At 37.0% G+C, this 21,005-nt stretch overlaps 1 pseudogene; it reads left to right on the top strand.

Moving 5' to 3' along the window:
• The first annotated feature begins 1,759 nt into the window (after positions 1-1,759).
• Positions 1,760-8,748, top strand: LOC121212748 (uncharacterized; annotated as a pseudogene).
• The last annotated feature ends 12,257 nt before the right edge of the window (positions 8,749-21,005 follow it).

Genomic DNA, 21,005 nt, shown 5'->3' on the forward strand with positions numbered 1-21,005 from the left:
GATATTCAAGGATCAATGTTATATAATAATATATGTTTGATATAAATATTATTTTTAAATATTTTCATAGAAAAATATTTGGTACATTGTCAGTGAAGTTTTTAAATTTCACAAGTAAGGTCGTGTTGATGATAAGTGTCCTATAGAGTATAATAAAATATTTTAAAAAGTTAAAATAAAAATGTATGTATGTATGTATGTATAAGGAGAGAGATCCACTTGCATTGATGTAAAACTTAAGAGGTTTTATATCTTTCCATAACTTTTTATATGATTAATATTTTAACAATCCAATCGTCATATTTCATGCTTTATTCATGCAGATTATGCATATCAAGTTTGACATAAATTTAAAATTTCTAATCATTCATTTGATGTAAAAGAAATTTCAACCGTTAAATATATGTAAATATAAACAATATTTCAAATTGATATAATAAAGATATCGGATCGATTAAAAAATTTACATGCATGATAAGTTCAAATATATTGATAAGTTTGATGGTTAGATTGTTAAAATATTAATTGTATAAAACGATGAAAATTGTAAAACTATTTAAATTTTTACACCAGTATAAGTAAGTCTCTTATATATAGCCAAAAACTCAAAGAACAAGTAGTTAAAACTCTATGTTAAGCACTTAAAGTCCAAAGCCAAATCCTAATGTTAACACCACTTCCTCTTACATTTTAATGTAACCTTCCGAATGCAAGTATTTTAAAAGATAGACATTTAGTTAAAAGAACAAGAATGATCCACTTACATCAGTGTAAAACTTAAGTGGTTTTAGAATTTTCAATAACTTTTTATACGATTAATAATTTTTATCAATATATTTGTAGTTTTCATACATGTAAATTTTTTAATTGATCTGATATTTCTATCATAATAATGTAAAATATTGTGTATATTAATATATATTTTTTAACCATTGAATTTTTTTTTACATAAAATAAATAGTTATAAATTTTTAATTTATACCAAACTTGACACACATGAATAGAGCATGAAATATAACGGTTGAATTGTTAAAATATTAACCATGCAAAAAGTTATAGAAGAGTGTAAAACCTCTTAAATTTTATATCGATGTAAGTAGATCCCTCTCCTTAAAAGTAACTCAATTAAATGTTTAAATTGAAAAGTAAAAAGTATACTAACCGCTGAAAACACGCACTTGACTTCAGCAATAAATTTGCAATCCACACAATAGTAAATCAACTCTCTTTGGTTTCTTTTTTGCTCACAAACATCACAATAAAATTCTTCATTTTCTTCGTTTGAATTCAACTCATATTCAAAAGGAGACTTTGTGAGGGTTAAAGGATAGAGATGAGATTTGTGCTTTATTGTTTTAGGGGCTGAAGGAAGACATTGGAGATGGATGTTAATGTCACATGGCACGCATCGAAGGACGAAGTTACAGCATTTTACACCACAGAGATGGCAAGAAAGATCGGGTGTTTTCTCAAGAAGAGTGAGAAGGTGTTGATGGCCACTAAAAGTAATAGAGGGCAGGGCCTTATAACAATCCAAGTGAAGGTTAAACTTACACTCATATTCCCGACAACTATATGCTAAAAGAGTTGAATCAATGCCCCGGAAAAGTGCGGATATGATCATTAGATGGAAGGGAATGGATGGTGAGAGGGTGTTTGAGATGAAAATGATGCTTAATATTTACAGATTTGTAAGGTAATTTAACAAAGCATGATTTATGTAAAAAGAAGTGGTTGCATGATCTGCTACACCTGAAAGATGGGTGCAGGAGGTAAGCAGATCTGTGCACATGCTACACAACGAGGTTCGCTGCCATATTCTTCATTGTTTTGGACAAGAGCTAGTGTATGCTGGTGACAGAAGTGTTGGATCTCTTTGGTATCTTCAGAGTTTATAGTGGGAAATAGGGCACATGAGACATGGATATTGAGAACACATGCTCCACAACAGAACTTCGTGCGGGAAACAATGCGTTTACCACAACAATCACATTTGTTATCACGGTAAGGATCTGAGATGAATATGAGAGTGCATGGATGGATGCGATGATTGATCAACTATCGTGGAATGCTCTTCATCCAAGATTTATGAAGGAAAAACTTGCATTTCATGCAACCGTAGGTAGAAGAAGAAAAAGAAGAAGAAAAAGAAGAAGAAGAAGAAGAAGATCAAAGCTCTTCACAAAAGGAGCAGATCACTGTATGTTTCTGGTCGGAATCAACAAGTTTTAAGGGATGAATATGAGTGAAATGTTGAATGGTGTACTCCTCATCTGAATATTCCACCAATGGCTTTACAGCGCATTCCACGTGCGCTTGAAACGTACAACGAAACTTGCATTTATAGGAAAAGTTTGAAGTGATAGCTCCAAAACAAAGATAACAATCATCCAAACCAGAATCATAACCATAATAATCCATACCATAATTAAAATGAGGGGAGATCCTAAGAGGGCATAGATGAAAGGAACTTTGAACCTCTTCTTTGAACTCATCAAGACAAGATTTATGAAGAAAATACTTACAAGGTTTGCAACCATAGGTCGGGCCAGATAAGTACGTCCAACATACTTTGCACCGTTTCATTCTATCCCGCTCCTTAATGAATGACAATGGGTGCTCATGGATGAAATGTTGAATCTCCATTCTTTTTTTTATGAAACAATACAAAATACATACTTCTTTGTAAACATGTTATTGCAATATATATCAATCGAAAAAGTCTAATTTCAAAGTATATAATATTCTCCACTTTTCTTAATGTCTAATTCACCACTGATTCTATGCATACTCTAACATTGCAAGCAAATAAGACATTAAAGTAATTCCATCTTATTGAAGTTTATCATGATAAACAACTATCTTACCATATCGAGAAGAAAGGAATTATAACAGATAATATAAACAATTATTTTATTTACAATTTATTTTAACTTTTATAGCAAGTTGTCGGATTAGAGATTATTTTTTTAAAAATATTTTAAATCATTATTTCTTAAAATATTGTTATACATATATATATTTTGCAATAAAAGTCATTGTGGTCCCTTACCCTGTCACCCCACAACTTCTTAAAGTTAAGAATTTCAAATTTTGATATTTTAGAAATAGTATATTATCAATTTTAGTTTTAAGGTTTATATTTCTTTTTGTCAATTTGATCATTATTTTTTGATAATACTCTAAAATGACGTGTTTTTATATATTAATCATGTGTTTATTTTGAGCTTGAGCCTACTAATTTGAGCTATTTATGTCTTTTTATCTTTTAGGGACTAAATTGGAGGTGAAAAGTAAATTCAAGGGAAAAAGCATCAATTCGGAGATTAAATGGGCCAATATGCAACGTGGGACAAATATGGTGCCAAAAGTGCGAACATGAAAGGCACAAGGACTTAAAAGCAAATAGAAGAGATTTTATTTTGGAAGACTCTATTTTATTTTATTCTATTAGGATAATTAATATTAAGATAATTATTAGAATTATTCAAATTTAGGATTTTATTTTAATTATCTTTGTTTATTTTTAATTAAATGTATTTATCTTTTTAGAATTTAAGTTCAATTAGACTATCTCCCTAGCACTATAAATAGGGGGTGAAGTGACTCTTTTTGGGAGGATCTTTTTCTGTAAACACTCTCCCCCAAAAGTTTTTTGTTCTTTCATATTTCTTTTCAATAAAATTTCTTTTTCCATATTTTTATTTATTTTCTTTCCCACAATTATCATGAGCCACTAAAACCCTTCTAGCCAAAAGTTGTCAATATTTCCCCAAAAAAAGGTTCTTGAGGCCTAGAATCCTTACTTAGCCTTCTCGCCAAGTATTCATCGTTTCTCCGCACTACGGGCTGACGCTTCCGTCCATGGCCCTTAAGAAGTAAGCTTTTCAGCATATGCAAAGGCGGCCGCTTTGTATGTTTTGGAAGGATTGCATAGTCGGTTCGTTAACTTACTGCGTCAGAGGTTGGCGAGCCAAAGAGACAAAATGGCGTGGGATTCGCCATTGAGAAACGTTGATCTAGCATAGATTACTGGCTAGAGTCAGGTTCCCTAAAAATCGTAAGTTTAATCTTTGGAGCTGGTGGTCGTAGGCGTCCTCTTCCACTATAATTGGCTTACTCGAGTCGAGAAGGATCATCCAAAAGCCAAGGATTGAGCCCAAGGCGGAATGAGACAACCAGAGGCTGAAACTTTCCCATAAGAATTTCTTTTCACTTAAAAATCTCTTTATTATTTTTATTATTTTCGTAATCATAATTTCAGTAAACTTTAAACTCTGTTTTTATTTTATTTTCGCTTCCAAAATCAATTCTTAAAATCTGTTTTTTTATTTTTTCCAGTAACGTAGGTTTTCTTGGGCACGATTCTACCCAGGATTTCGATAAACAAGCATTCGTATAATCCGGTCCCTGAGGATTCGACCCTACTTCCCCTTTACTGTTCTTTTTCTATTTTTATTATTTTACAGGGAATAGGTTATTTTTGGTGCTCTCAACGACCGCATCAAATTTTGGCGCCGTTGCCGGGGATCGGCAACATACTAATCTTGTTTTTCTTTATTTTCTATGACCAGATCTGCTCCAGGTACTCTTGTGTTCGACTCAGAAATCGAAAAGACTGCGGAAGCTAATCGAAAGGAAACAAAACTAAGGAAAAAGCAGTCAGCAGTGGTTAGAACTCAAAGCAATCCACCGCCAGAAATTAGAATCGACGATGAAGTAGAGTCTAGGGTTAACGAAAACCCTACTCAAACGTTAGAAAGTAAAGAAGAAGAAGTCGATTCCCCTGAAGAAGTGCTGAACACTAAGGTTGACGAAAACCCTAATTTAACACCTCAACTTATGGCTCAGACAATTCGGCAACTGGCCGAAGCGCCGACAGAACAACCGCCACTATGCATCGCGTATCCTACTATGGATACTGATTTTGAATTAAAGTCATGCTTGATTCAGCTACTGCCAACTTTCCATGGGTTACAAAATGAAAACCCCCACAAGCATTTAAAAGAATTCCATATGGTTTGTTTGAGTATGAAACCTCAGGGGGTAACTGAGGATCAAATTAAATTGCGCGCTTTCCCTTTTTCCCTAGCAGATTCAGCCAGGGAATGGTTATTTTATTTACCTCCTGGATCCATTACAACTTGGGCTGATCTATCTCGTTTATTCCTTAACAGGTTTTTCCCTGCATCACGAGCGGCTGAGTTAAGAAGAGAAATTGTGGGCATAAGGCAAAAAGACGCAGAGACTCTATACGACTATTGGGAGCGATTTAAGAAGTTGTGTGCAAGTTGCCCACAACACGGTATAACGGAACAGTCTTTGCTCCAGTACTTTTATGAAGGCTTGAAACCCATGGAGATGAATATGGTAGATGCCGCGAGTAGAGGAGCGTTAGTCAACATGACTCCACAACAAGCAAGAGACTTAATCTCCACAATGGTTACGAATTCCCAGCAATTTTGAGCCAATCCTGAACCCCCTAGAAGGGTTCACCAGCTAAGTAATTCTACCATTGAAGATAAACTTGATAGACTTACTAATATTGTGAATTCCCTTGTTACAGAAAAATCGAAACCAGCCCGAGTATGTGGAATATGTGCTACACCTGAACATACGACTGATGCGTGCCCTAGTCTGTGTGACGATTCTATGGCCCATTTAGATGCTGTGGGAAATTTTCCTGGGCCACCACAAAGACGATACGACCCTTACGCCAATACCTACAACCCAGGATGGAGGGACCACCCTAATTTTAGTTATGGGGCTAATCCACGATATAACCAGCCATACCAAAATCGAGCCCTACAACAGTCGCAAGATTCAGGTAATTCTTTAAAAACTTTGGTCAATAAATTAGCAACTAATGTCCTTGATTTTCAACAGCAAACTCTCAATTTCCAAAGAGAAATGAAGGGTTTTCAGCAGAAAACTGAAGCATCCATAAGGGAGTTGACCACATCAATTGAGAAATTAAACTCTTAAGGGAAACTGCCATCACAAACAGAACCAAACCCGAGGCAAAATGTGAATGCAGTAATGTTACAAAGCGGAAAGATCCTGGAACCAGTTCTTGGCAAGAATCTTGGTCAAGAAATCACCCAAGAAACTCCAGGAAACGACGAACAGATCCGAACGAAACCCCCACTGTCGAAAATCTAACCTCCATTTCCAGGACGATTAAATCAGTGTCGAAAAAGTAAGGAAGACAAGGAGATCCTCGAAACATTCAGGAATGTTGAGATCAACTTACCACAGTTAGATGCCATTAGACAGATTCCGCGGTATGCCAAGTTTCTCAAAGAACTTTGCACCAACAAATGAAAACTAACAGGTAATGAAAAGGTAAGTGTTGGTGAGAATGTTTCCGCAGTTCTACAGCGGAAAATGTCGGTTAAATGCAAAGATAGGGGTATGTTTGTTATTCCATGCAAAATTGGCCATTTGGGAATTAAGAAGGCTATGTGTGATCTAGGGGCCTCAATAAATGTAATGCCTTATTCTATTTATGAATCACTTAACGCGGGTTTTTTGACAAAGACAGGTGTTATTATTCAATTGGCAGATAGGTCTATTGTGCATCCTGAAGGAGTCCTCGAGGACGTCTTGGTAAAAGTTAATGAACTTATTTTTCCTACAGATTTCTACGTAATTAAGATGGAGGAGGACAACACTGCTGGATCTTCAGACCTCCTGTTGGGCCGACCCTTCCTTAGTACTACTAGCACCAAGATCGATGTCCGAAGCGGCACACTTAAGATGGAATTTGATGGGGAGATCGTGAAATTCAATGTTTACGATGCCATTAGCCATCCAAGCGAAATCTTGAGCGTAAATCGCATCGAGCTGATTGACTCATTAGTGGACGAGACTTTTGAGTCAACTTATGAAGACGAATCTGAATATAGATATGATGATTATGAATTTGTTAAGACATTATTATCACCATCAGAAACTAAACTTCTACCTTCTGTTGTGCAGGCTCCAGATTTGGAATTGAAACCACTTCCCGCGCATCTCAAGTACGCATTTTTAGGAAAAGGTAATACCTTACCCATTATAATTTCAAATAAACTCTCTAAACCCGAGGAGGAAAGTTTGATCCAGGTACTAAAGAGTCATAAGGAGGCAATTGGCTAGACCATTGCTGACTTGAAGGGGATAATCCCCTTGACATGCACCCACAAGATTTACTTGGAGGAGAACACGAAACCAAGGAGAGAGGCACAAAGACGCTTAAACCCGAATATGATGGAGGTGGTGAAAAAAGAAATAATTAAGCTGCTGGATGCTGACATCATTTTCCCCATTTCTGACAGCAGATGGGTAAGTCCGGTACAAGTCGTGCCCAAAAAAATGGGCGTGACAGTAAAGAAAAATGCTGAGGGCGACTTAGTACCGATCCGAGTGCAGAACGGGTGGCGTGTCTGCATCGATTACAGGAAGTTGAACGCTTATACTAGAAAAGATCATTTCCCTCTTCCTTTCATAGATCAAATGCTTGAATGTTTAGCTGGTAAAACTCACTTTTGTTGTCTTGATGGATATTCAGGTTTCTTCCAGATCCCTGTTGCGCCAGAAGACCAGGAAAAGACCACTTTTACATGCCCGTTCGGCACGTTTGCATACAGGAGGATGCCATTTGGACTTTGCAACGCACTAGCTATCTTCCAGAGATGCATGATGAGTATATTTTCTGAATATATAGAAAAAATTATTGAAGTTTTTATGGATGATTTTACCGTGTATGGAAACTGTTTTACTGAATGCCTTGAAAACCTTACGATAATTTTGAATAGGTGCATAGAATTTAATCTTGTCTTGAACTATGAAAAGTGTCATTTTATGGTAGACAAAGGTTTGATTCTAGGTCATATAGTCTCATCTAAGGGAATTGAGGTTGATAAGGCTAAAATTGACATTATAAATTCTTTGCCATATCCCTCTACTGTTAGAGAGATACGTTCTTTTCTTGGCCATGCAGGATTTTACAGGCGTTTTATAAAAAACTTCTCAAAAATAGCTGAACCATTGTGCGAGCTGTTGCAGAAAGACAAAAAATTTGAGTTTGACTCAAAATGCAATGAGGCTTTTGATACACTCAAGCAAAAGTTGGTAACCGCCCCTATAGTACAAGCACCAGATTGGAACTATCCCTTTGAAATTATGTACGATGCAAGCGAACGTAGCGTGGGAGCCGTATTGGGACAAAAGATAGCGAAAGAGCCTCATGTCATCTGTTACGCCTCAAAGACCCTAGATGCTGCACAAAGCAACTACACAACCATAGAAAAAGAACTTTTAGCTATTGTGTTTGCTTTAGATAAATTTCGATCATATTTAATGGGATCTAAGGTGATTATTTTTTCTGACCATGCAGCTCTTAGGTACTTAATCGCAAAGAAGGAAGCAAAGCCAAGGCTCATTAGGTGGATTTTACTGCTCCAAGAATTTGACATCGAGATTCGTGACAAAAAGGGGTGTGAAAACCTGGTGGCCGACCACTTGAGTAGGATAAAAACTCCATTTGATGATGATCCCATAAAGGATGAGTTCCCCGACGAAAGCTTATTCTCAATCGAGGCTTACTAGCCGTGGTATGCAGACATAGTTAATCTCTTAACCACGGGATCGCTGCCCACTAAGTTAGCTCAATCCGTAAAAAACAAGCTTAGACGAGAAGCTCGGTATTACATATGGGACGATCCATACTTGTGGAAACATTGCTCAGATCAGATAATACGATGATGTGTTCCAGAAACTGAGGTAACCTCTATCCTTACTTTTTGTCACACAGAAGCTTGTGGAGGTCACTTTGGCCCTAAGCGGACAACTCACAAGGTATTGGAGTGTGGGCTATATTGGCCTACAATCTTTCGCGACGCGTTTAACTTCTGTAAGTCTTGCGATAAATGTCAGCATACAGGAAATATCACTAGACGAAATCAAATGCCCCTATCCCCGATTCATGTATGTGAGATTTTTGATGTATGGGGCATTGATTTCATGGGCCCCTTTATTTCTTCGTTTGGAAACATATATATACTTCTTGCAGTAGACTATGTTTCTAAGTGGATAGAAGAAAAGCCTACTCGCAATGATAATGCTAATACTGTTGTGGAGTTTCTAAAACGAACTACTTTTTCTAGGTTTGGAACACCTCGAGCTTTGATTAGTGATCGTGGTACCCACTTTTGCAACAAGGTCATGGAGGCACTATTATCAAAATATGGGGTTCATCATCGTATAGCAACAGCCTACCATCCCCAAACGAACGGCCTAGCAGAGGTTTCAAACAGGGAGATCAAGTCAATTTTGGAAAAAAAACGGTTTGACCCAACCGTAAGGATTGGAGTCTTCGGCTCAATGACGCGCTTTGGGCCTATCGGACGGCGTATAAGGGACCAATTGGCATGACCCCGTATCGACTTGTTTTTGGCAAAGCATGTCATCTACCAGTAGAGTTGGAGCATAAAGCTTATTGGGCTATTCGACAATGTAACATGGAGTTAGAGCCCGCGGGGAAGGCAAGGAAATTGGACATTCAAGAATTGGAGGAAATTCGCAATGATGCCTACGAGAATGCTCGAATTTATAAGGACAAAACAAAGATGTTTCATGACAAAAATATAGTTCAGAGCATTTCTCAGTAGGACAAAGAGTTTTACTTTATAACTCCATATTAAAGCTATTCCCAGGTAAGCTTCGATCTCGGTGGCAAGGACCTTTTATTGTGATTGAAGTATTTACAAATGGCGCAGTTGAAATAGAGAGTGAAGAATCAGGAAAGCGGTTCACAGTCAATGGTCAACGGCTGAAGCCATTTTACGAGAATTTCCAGGCCCACATGGTCGAGAAAATTCAATTAGAACCACCATAAACCGTTCAAGGCGTCGAGCTAACGACGTTAAACAAGCGCTTATTGGGAGGCAACCCAATCTTTCTTTTTATTTTTATTTTTATTATTTATTATTTTCTTTTCTTTTTATTTTATTTTAGTTAAATATTAATAAATTTCTCTTCTTTCATCTAGGTGAAATGAAGCGAAAATACGAAGAAAAAAAAAGACAGAAAGTGTGCACCAAAACAACCCTATCCATGCTGCCAAACAGTTCTATTCCAGCGCAGAATGCCATATCTCTGCAGCCAAACAGTCCTATTCCAGCCTTAGAATCCCCAAAACCTGCAGCCAAACACCCCTTTTCAGCAAATAAAACCCCAAAACCTTACATTTTTTTTCTTTTTTTCCCAAATTTCTCCATAACCGCCAACTCCTTTCTTCTCCACCACCCACCGCTGATTTCTCAGCCACCATGGTGAGAACCCGAAGCTGAACCGCCGTTGCCACGTCACCCATCCCGTCTCCACCTCTTGCCGTTTCACCATCTTTTTCTCCACCGTGTGCGCCTACTGACGGTAACTACATGGGGAGTTTTTCTAAACTCTTTTTTTTTTCTCCACCTATTTGTTTTCCTTTTACTTTCACATCGAGGACTATGTGTTTTAAGTGGGGGGAGCATTTTTCGTTGTTATTATCTACTATTTTTGCTGTCATATTATTGTTGCTGCTGTTTTGTGCTCGTTTCTGCCCATTTATTTTAAGAATATCCTGCCGCTTTTCATGCCCAAGATTTTACCAGGAATTGCCTACTGTTTGACCTACAAGCATGATTCTTACCTTCTAAGGAAGTTATGATTTTTCCCATAATTGATGCCATCTCCACTGTTTTATTTTTATTAGGCTAAAAATAATTGTGATTAATAGGGTTAATTCTATCTTGCTTTTCGTAAAATTGATCAAGTTTAATATAAAGTGAACACTTAAAATGATTGCATGCTTAATTAATGTTCATGGCTATTAGGTGATTATTGAAACTTATTTTTGACACTTAAATTTTTTTCTTTCTTGAGTTCTCAAGAATTTTAAATATCGTTTAATTTTTAATAAATGTTTTTCCATGGTTATGAGTACAGCTTATACCGTGACTGACTGAGTAACCGGGGTAGGGTGCTTGGGTTGTCATTCTACTTCGTGTCAAAAAGTTGTGTGACGTGACAAGTAAAACTCTGCTAGCCGAGGTTATGAGTATGGCTCAAATCGTGACTGACTGAGTAACCGGGGTAGGGTGCTTGGGTTGTCATTCTACTTCGCGTCAAAAGGTTGTGTGACGTGTTAGGTAAAACTCCGCTAACCGGAAATAAATAATTTTAGGAGTATGTTGGGCTGAGTAACCGGGGTGGGGTGCTTGGGTTGTCATCTCTCTTCGCGTCAAAAGGTTTAATATATTCCTAAGTAAATAAATAATAATAAAATTTAAAAAAATATAAAAAAATCAAAAAAGGAAAAAAAAAGAGAAGAAAAAAATAAGTACTAATAAAGTTGCACTTCGGGGACTAAAGGAGGAAATAATTAAGGTGTCTTAGTAGGTTTGGTAATTTACCTAAATGGCATAACTCAAGTCGATCTTAATTTTTGTGTGAAATAATTGGAATACTTTTTCTGTTTTACTTAAAGCAAGCTTAGAGGTCTCTTTATTTTTCATATGCGTTTTTAACTAATTTTTATGAAACTTTGGAGTGGTATTTCTTTTATGGAATAATCTAGCTTTCACAGTCGATAGGAACCATACTTGAGGGCAAGCATGGGCTAAGTAGGGGGAATTTGATAATACTCTAAAATGACGTGTTTTTATATATTAATCATGTGTTTATTTTGAGCTTGAGCCTACTAATTTGAGCTATTTATGTCTTTTTATCTTTTAGGGACTAAATTGGAGGCGAAAAGTAAATTTAAGGGAAAAAGCGTCAATTCGGAGATTAAATGGGCCAATATGCAACGCGGGACAAATATGGTGCCAAAAGTACGAACATGGAAGGCACAAGGACTTAAAAGCAAATAGAAGAGATTTTATTTTGGAAGACTCTATTTTATTTTATTCTATTAGGATAATTAATATTAAGATAATTATTAGGATTATTCAAATTTAGGATTTTATTTTAATTATCTTTGTTTATTTTTAATTAAATATATTTATCTTTTTAGAATTTAAGTTCAATTAGACTATCTCCCTAGCACTATAAATAGGGGGTGAAGTGACTCTATTTGGGAGGATCTTTTTCTGTAAACACTCTCCCCCAAAAGTCTTTTGTTTTTTCATATTTCTTTTCAATAAAATTTCTTTTTCCATATTTTTATTTATTTTCTTTCCCACAATTATCATGAGCCACTAAAACCCTTCTAGCCAAAAGTTGTCAATATTTCCCCAAAAAAAGGTTCTTGAGGCCTAGAATCCGTACTTAGCCTTCTCGCCAAGTATTCATCGTTTCTCCGCACTACGGGCTGACGCTTCCGTCCATGGCCCTTAAGAAGTAAGCTTTTCAGCATATGCAAAGGCGACTGCTTTGTATGTTTTGGAAGGATTGCATAGTCGGTTCGTTAACTTACTGCGTCAGAGGTTGGCGAGCCAAAGAGACAAAATGGCGTGGGATTCGCCATTGAGAAGCGTTGATCTAGCATAGATTACTGGCTAGAGTCAGGTTCCCTAAAAATCGTAAGTCTAATCTTTGGAGCTGGTGGTCGTAGGCGTCCTCTTCCACTATAACTGGCTTACTCGAGTCGAGAAGGATCATCCAAAAGCCAAGGATTGAGCCCAAGGCGGAATGAGACAATCGGAGGCTGGAACTTTCCCATAAGAATTTCTTTTCACTTAAAAATCTCTTTATTATTTTTATTATTTTCGTAATCATAATTTCAGTAAACTTTAAACTCTGTTTTTATTTTATTTTCGCTTCCAAAATCAATTTTTAAAATCAATTTTTTTTTTATTTTTTCCAGTAACGCAGGTTTTCTTGGGCACGATTCTGCCCAGGATTTCGAGAAACAAGCATTCGTATAATCCGGTCCCTGAGGATTCGACCCTACTTCCCCTTTACTGTTCTTTTTCTATTTTTATTATTTTACAGGGAATAGGTTATTTTTGGTGCTCTCAACGACCGCATCATTTTTAATTAAATGTGACTATTAATCTTTAAAAAAAAAGGTCGAATTTGACTATCAATCTTTCAAAAAGAGTTAAATTGTTTTTTTTCATAAAAATACTGACTAAAACGTTAAATTTTTAAACATGATAGCTTGAATGACAATCCTCATGTACTTAATGCTAATTTTTTAAAATTTTATGAACTTTTTATCATTTTAATTTTTTTATATTTTTAGAATTATTTGTTGACATGACATAAGACAAATAGTGCCATGTCAACATGAAAGTATATGTGAATTGTCATACGACTTACCATACCAACATCATTAAAAAATTAATGTTTTAATCAACATTTCTATTAAAAAAGAACAATTTGATTTTTTCTGAAAAGTTGAGTATCAAATTTAGCTAAAAAAAGAGATCAAATTGAACATTATGTGTTTTAAAACTGAAGGGAACTTAAAGTTAAAAAAGGAAACCTTGGGAGAAGCCATAACACAACAAAAGCAATGGCACTGTGTTGGGTATGGGTCCCACTATGTGGGAAACCCATATTTTCTACCACAATGTATTGTCTTTTTTTTTGGCTTTTTATGTGTGGGATGTGGGCAGCATTTTATTGAGACAAAAATCTCAAATTAAAACAGAGAGTGAGATTGAAGCTCGTCAGAGAGATAGAGAGAAGAAAATTTTAGTTTTTTCAAGTTTGGTGCAGCAGTGATCAACTCTTCGATCGAAGGTTCATCCGTGGTTCGATTGAGCTGATTTTTGGACAGCAGCTAGGCGATAAGGTGTTCTTGACTTTGTACGGTCGGATTTTTCATCCGAGCCTTGTAACGTCGGAAATACCCATTTTTCAGTTGCTGCATTTTTTTGGTGATGTTCTCTCATTTTTCTCTCTTTTGCTAAAGATTACATATTGTTAGCCTTGTTAGAGTTGAATGCTTGTTGTAGGCTTGATATTGTGATCTTATAGTTGAACATTTGATGATAGTGGAGCTCTTGATCGGACTCTAAAGTCCCGTGGTTTTTACCCTTAATTTAGAGGGGTTTTCCACGTAAAAATACCGATGTCTCTATTTATTTTTGTTGTGGTTGCATTAGTTGATTTGTGGTTGATTAAGGCTGCTATAGAACATATCTTGTGCTATTGTGCTTGCCATAATTTTTGACAGGAGTTATAGAGAGAGAAAGAACACCGGTTGTGCTTTCGCTTCGTTTCAGTTGTTCGGTTTCTTCCCAACAAACTGGTATCAGAGCTTGGTTATTGTGTCAGATAATTATGGAAATTAATACGAGCAAGATGATTATGTTGAATGGCACAAATTATCAACTTTGGCGGAATAAAATGAAGGATTTGTTGTTTGTGAAGGCTTTGCATCTTCCGGTCCTTACTACTCAAAAACCTGATTCGAAAAGTGATGAAGAATGGGAATTTGAGCATCAACAAGTGTGTGGCTTTATTCGGCAATTTGTTGAAGAAAATGTTTACAACCACATTGATCAGGAGACACATGCTCGAACATTGTGGGAGAAGCTTGAAAGCTTGTATGCTTCGAGGTCGGACAATAACAAGTTATTTTTGCTGAAGAAAATAATGGCGTTGAAATTCAAAGAAGGAATGTCTATAGCTGACCACGTTAGTGAATTTCAGAGTGTGATGAATCAGTTGCTTGGTATGGGTGTCAAATTTGATGACAAGATTTTAAGACTTTGGTTCTTACTACTCTACCAGACTTTTGGGAGACCTTTCGGGTCTCACTCATTAATTCTGCCCCACAGGGTATTATTACTTTGGATTTGGCTAAGAGTGGTGTGTTGAATGAAGAGGTTAGAAGAAGATCTCAGGATTCTACATCACAGTCCGAGGTGTTGCTTATCGAGAACAGGGGGAGAAACAGAGACAAAGATGGAAAGGGTAGAGATAAAAGGCGAAGCAAGTCAAGATCGAGATACAAGAATCTTGAGTGTCATCATTGTGGTAAGAAAGGTCATATCAAGAAATATTTCTTCAAGTGGAAGAAAGAGAACAAAAGTGGTGGTGATAAACACGATCGAAATGACGATAAAAAATTCGAGCGTGTTGCTACTGTTGCTCGTGAAGATCTGTTAGTTATTTGTGATGAGAATTTGGTCAACCTAGCATGCGACGAGACTAGTTGGGTGATTGATACTGGTGCATCACTTCATGTCACGTCGAGGAGGGAATTCTTCACATCTTATACTTCTGGTGATTTTAGGGTATTGAAGATGGGTAATGACAGTTTGGTTTCGGTTATTGGTATGGGAGATGTTAGCTTGGTGAGTAACAATGGAACAAAGTTAACTCTCAAGGATGTCAGACATGCACCGGATATCCGTTTAAATTTGATTTCTGTAGGAAAGCTTGATGATGAGGGATTCTGTAACACCTTCAGTGAAGGGCAATGAAAGCTTACTAAAGGCTCCTTGGTTGTGGCTCGAGGAAAGAAGAGCTCAAATTTGTACTTGATGCAAGCTTTGACTTCTCGAGAGATGGTGAATGTGACAGTGAATGACAGCTCAACTGAGTTGTGGCATAAATAACTCAGTCACATGAGTGAGAAGGGGCTTAACTGTTTAGTGAAGAAGAATCAACTTTCGGGTTTGAAGAATGCTACACTGAAGAATTGTACTCATTGTCTAGCAGGAAAACAGAGAAGAGTTTCATTTAGAAGCCATCCTCCTCATAGGAAATCAGAGTTGCTAGAGTTGGTCTATTCAGATATTTGTGGTCCGATAAAAGTAAGATCACATGGTGGTGCACTTTACTTTGTGACTTTCATTGATGATTGTTCAAGAAAGCTATGGGTTTACACTTTAAAGTCTAAAATCAAGTCTTTGAGGTGTTTAAACAGTTTCAAGCATCAGTTGAAAGGGAAACTGGGAAGAAGTTTAAGTGCATTCGTACTGATAATGGTGGCGAGTACACAGGGTCGTTTCATGAGTATTGTCTGCGACAGGGAATCAGACATCAGAGAACACCACCAAAGACTCCACAGTTAAATGGGTTAGCTGAAAGAATGAACCGAACATTGATTGAGAGAGTCAGATGTTTGTTGTCAGATGCAAAGTTGCCAAGATCGTTTTGGGTTGAAGCTTTGAATACAGTGACACATGTGATAAATCTCTCTCCTAGTGTTCCTTTGCAAGGTGACGTGCCAGATAGAGTTTGGTTTGGTAAAGACGTGTCATATGATCACCTATGTGTGTTCGGTTGTACAGCATTTGTTCATGTTCCAAAGGATGAAAGATCCAAGTTGGATGCCAAGGCTCGACAATGCATTTTTATTTGTTATGGTCTAGATGGTGAGTTTGGTTATAGACTCTATGATCCAGTTCAGAAAAAACTCGTGAGAAGCAGAGATGTTGTCTTCATTAAGGATCAGACCATTGATGACATTGATAAGACGAAGAAAGTGGATTCACAAGGTAGTGGTGACTTGATCGATGTGAATCCGGTTCCTCTAGACTCTTCACCAGATCCTATCTAGGATAATGTGCATGGTGATGTTAGTGATGACCATCAGACTATAGGTGACTTTGATACTCCCATGGATGATGTTATGAATGATCAACAACAAGCACCTATAGCTCCACCAGCAGTTCCACTTCGAAGGTCTTCTAGAGATCGACGATCTTCTGTCAGGTATTCTCCTGATGAATATGTTCTTTTGACTGACGGGGGAGAACCTGAATGTTATAAAGAGGCTATGGAGAGTGAATGCAAAGATCAGTGGGTTGAAGCGATGAAAGACGAACTTTAATCCTTGCATGAGAACCATACCTTTGAATTGGTGAAACTGCCTAAGGGCAAAAGAGCTTTGAAGAATCGGTGGGTTTACAGGTTGAAGCAAGAAGAGAAGTCTTCATCTCCACGATACAAAGCTAGATTGGTCGTCAAGGGTTATACTCAGAAAAAGGGGGCTGATTTTGAAGAAATTTTTTCTCCGGTTGTGAAGATGTCCTTTATAAGAACTATATTGAGTTTGGCAGCTTGTTATGACTTAGAGGTTGAACAAATGGATGTGAAAACCGTTTTTCTTCATGGTGACTTGGAAGAAGAGCTTTACATGGAGCAGCCAGAGGGTTTTGTTGCATAAGGGAAAGAGGACTATGTGTGCAGATTGAAGAAGAGCTTGTATGGTTTGAAGCAAGCTCCAAGACAATGGTACAAGAAGTTTGAGTCTGTTATGGGGGAGCAAGGCTACAAGAAGACTACTTCTGATCATTGTGTATTTGTTAAGAGATTCTCTGGTGATGATTTTATTATTCTTTTGCTCTATGTTGATGATATGCTTATTGTTGGTTAGAATGCTTCTAGAATTGAAAAGTTGAAACAAGAGTTGAGTAAATCCTTTGCAATGAAGGATTTGGGGCCAGCAAAGCAAATTCTTGGCATAAGATTGACACATGATAGAAAGGCCAAGAAATTGTGGTTATCACAAGAGAGGTGTGACAACCCAAATTAGACCCTGGTCGGAATGTGGTTTCGAGACCACATTACCGAGCCAAAAATTTATTTTTGTGTTTTAATTGCATAAATTTTTGTGTGACAGTGAATATATGAGAAATTAAATGCTTAATATTAGCTTTAGGATTGTGAATTAATTCAAAAAGGACCTAGTTGACGAAGTTAGAAAAGATGATAGATGAATTATAAGGAGTAAGTAATAATAGGGTGAGGAAGCATGGCTTTGCATGTCAAATTGCCCATAAAATACATGGTGGCCGGCCAAGGAGTGATGATGCTCCACTCATTCTAATTTAATATGTTTTCTTTTGGTTAACAAATGATGGGGATAATAATAGGAAAGTGAACAAAAAAAATGGGTGTCATACTTGCCATCTCCTAGCCGAAAAACCAAGAAAAAGAAGGGGAAAAAAACTTGGAAAGAGTTCGGCCATTGCTTGTATCTAGGAGGAGTGTTTGATGTTGTGGCATGAAAATGAAGGAGTTTGAATGCTTAATAAGGAGGGAAGAAGGAGTGTTCATGTTTTCTTTCTTTTGCAATTGTCGTAACTAGAGGAAGAAGAGGAAGCAAGATTCGGCCAAGGTGGTCCTTTAGATCAAGGTATGTTCAATGATATTTTTGGAAGTTTACACAACCTTTGGGTGATGAGTCTAAATTCTATCTATCCCATGGTTGGATTTGGGGTTGTTGGAGAGTTAGGATTCGGCTAAGGAGCTTAAAAAATTTTAGTTGATACCTTGATGCTATTAGCATGCTAGTTATATGGATGTGTTAAGTTGCTTGTTATGTTAGCATGAAAGTTGAAATTGTTAAGCTATTTTGTTGGAGGTGCCGAATTTAGGACTAGGAAGAGAATGAGTATTCGGCTAACATAGTGGAAAGGTGGGTGTTGCCGATTGCTAGATTTAGACTATGGGAGTGGCTATAATGGGCATTAAGATGTGGAACTTAAGAAATGTAATTATATGTGGATTTACATGATGTTATAGTTGACATTGTACATGTATACATACATTCGGCCATCTAATTGAGTATGAAGGTGGTGTTAAATCTAATTGTGATGCCCATTCTGAAGTATATATATATACATATATATGTATATATACACAAGTATGCCCATTCGGGATGTTACCTTTAATTATGTGTATAATCGACTAAATGGGTAATTAGTGAGGATGGTTGCCGAATATACAAACATACATATGCATGTGTAATTGAATTATGAATGTTTAGCAAGATGGCTAAACTAGTTGATTTATTGATTAAGCTCAAGGAGTTAAAGGAGGAGAATCAAGCAAAGGCAAAGAAAAGATCATCGAGTAGCCGAATTGGAACCGTCTTACCCAACACCAAGTAAGTCATTAAGCATATAGTTGGTATTAATTCAAATGGTCATAACGTTTATGTAATGATGCTGAATGGAATGAATAAATATATATATGCATGTACGTATGTGATGATGAAAGTGTTGAATGAAAAGAAAAGAGGTGAGATGTATTGAGTTGTTGATCTCGGCACTAAATGTGCGGGTATAAACATTTATGACCATGAGATTGGCGCTAAGTGTGCGGGTTTAAATTGTTCAGCACTAAGTGTGCGAGTTTGATTATATAGCACTAAGTGTGCGAGTTGATTTTATAGCACTGAGTGTGCGGACTTAATATATATATTTTTGAATCACTATGGGCACTAAGTGTGCGACATTATTGAGTTGATCACGGACAGCGGATCGGATAAGTACCTTGAGTTCATGGCTAATAGGCACTATGTTTATACTTGGAGTTGAGCTTGGTAAGTTTGAACCTATGTGACAAATATACTTGAAGTCACGTACATAAGATTTATCGTGGAATAGGTGAAAGGCCGTTTAGTTGTATGATTGTAACGAAATTAAAATGATGTATGAAAATGCCTCAAATATCCTATTGATTAGTTTATGGAATGTGAATGCATGATTTGGTATGAGATTGAACCGATAGGTCTGAGGAACTATGCATGGTTCGGTATGGATGGAGTAACTAGCCTCGTTCCATTTTGTTTCCTCTTGTGATAATGTTATTAATGGATGGCAGTGCTTTGCTTATGACTTACTGAGTTATATACTCACTCGGTGTTTCCTTGTCACCTATTCTAGGTTTCTTGGACTCGTCTCTTTTTGCGTGGTCGGGCCGTCATCGAAGTCATCACACCGGCTAGCAAGTTTTGGTACTTTCTTCTTAGTCGGCTTAGGAGAACATTTTGGCATGTATAGGCTATTATGTTGTGTTTGAACTTTGGTATGTAATCTTTTAGCCATGCGAAAATGGCATAAATGTTCGGTTGGGTTTGGATTCATAACGTTAGGTCGCAAATCTTGATAATTCGACCTTTTTATGCCATACGTCATGGTTGATTGTTTTGGTGTTAAAATTCATGATATGGCAATAGTGTAGTAGGGGGAAGTTTGACAATGATTAGCCTTTGGCATGGCTAGTCATGATCATAATTGGTGATATGTATGATGAATTACTAGTTAGATCAAGGAGAAATCACGAAATAGGCATAGTTGCTTTCGTAACAGATGCTGGCAGCAGCAGTGACGTGAGATCGAAAAATCACTAAAAATAGTATGAGTGGAATTAATTGATGAATAAATTATGTATTCGAAGCTCGATGAGTCTATTTTTATATAGAAGTAACGAAAAGATCATATGGACAGTATGTTAAGAGATATTCAGGTTCTCGTGAGACAGGGCCAGAACGGTTTCTGGATTCCCTGTTCTGACTTTGGAAATTCATTATAAATTAACCAGAGATAATTAGGAGTCATGCCATATATGTACAGATTCCTCTCTGAGTCTAGTTTCTATATAAACAAACGACATCAGTATTGAAGCTCTGTGCAGGGAGATATCCAATTCGTAATGCGCAAGGGTCAGTGTAGTCGATCCCTGTAACATGGGAGACTTTGACTAATAAACTGTACTAATTGGCCCAACCAAAAATTCTAGAAAAAATTATGGAGATGGGAATATGAGTCTAGTTTTAGGGAAAAATCACGAAATTGATTTTCGAGTTTTGAAACTCAAGATATGATTTTTAAAGTGACTAGTACGCAGATCGGCAGCTTGTCTGGGAAATGTCGAATAAGTGGTTTGAAGTCTGTTAACACCTCGTGTTCGACTCCGGCGACGGTATCGGGTTCGGGGTGTTACAAGAGGTACATTGAGAAAGTACTTCAAAGGTTTAGTATGGACAAAGCTAAAGCGGTGAATACTCCATTTGCTATGCACTTTAGATTGAGTGTTAAGCATAGTCCTTCCACAGAAAAGGAGAAGGAAGAGATGCAGAAAATTCCTTACTCTTTAGCTGTAGGTAGTCTGATGTATGCAATGGTTTGCACGAGACTAGACTTGGCTTATGCTGTTGGTACAGTTAGTCGGTTTCTTTCTAATCCAGGCAGAGAGCATTGGAATGCAGTGAAGTGGATTATGAGATATCTTCGTGGCACTTCGAACATGAAACTTTGTTTCAGCAATGAGAAACCTGTTCT

This window comes from Gossypium hirsutum, chromosome A13, assembly GCF_007990345.1.
Source record: "Gossypium hirsutum isolate 1008001.06 chromosome A13, Gossypium_hirsutum_v2.1, whole genome shotgun sequence".
NCBI classification, from domain to species: Eukaryota; Viridiplantae; Streptophyta; class Magnoliopsida; order Malvales; family Malvaceae; genus Gossypium; species Gossypium hirsutum.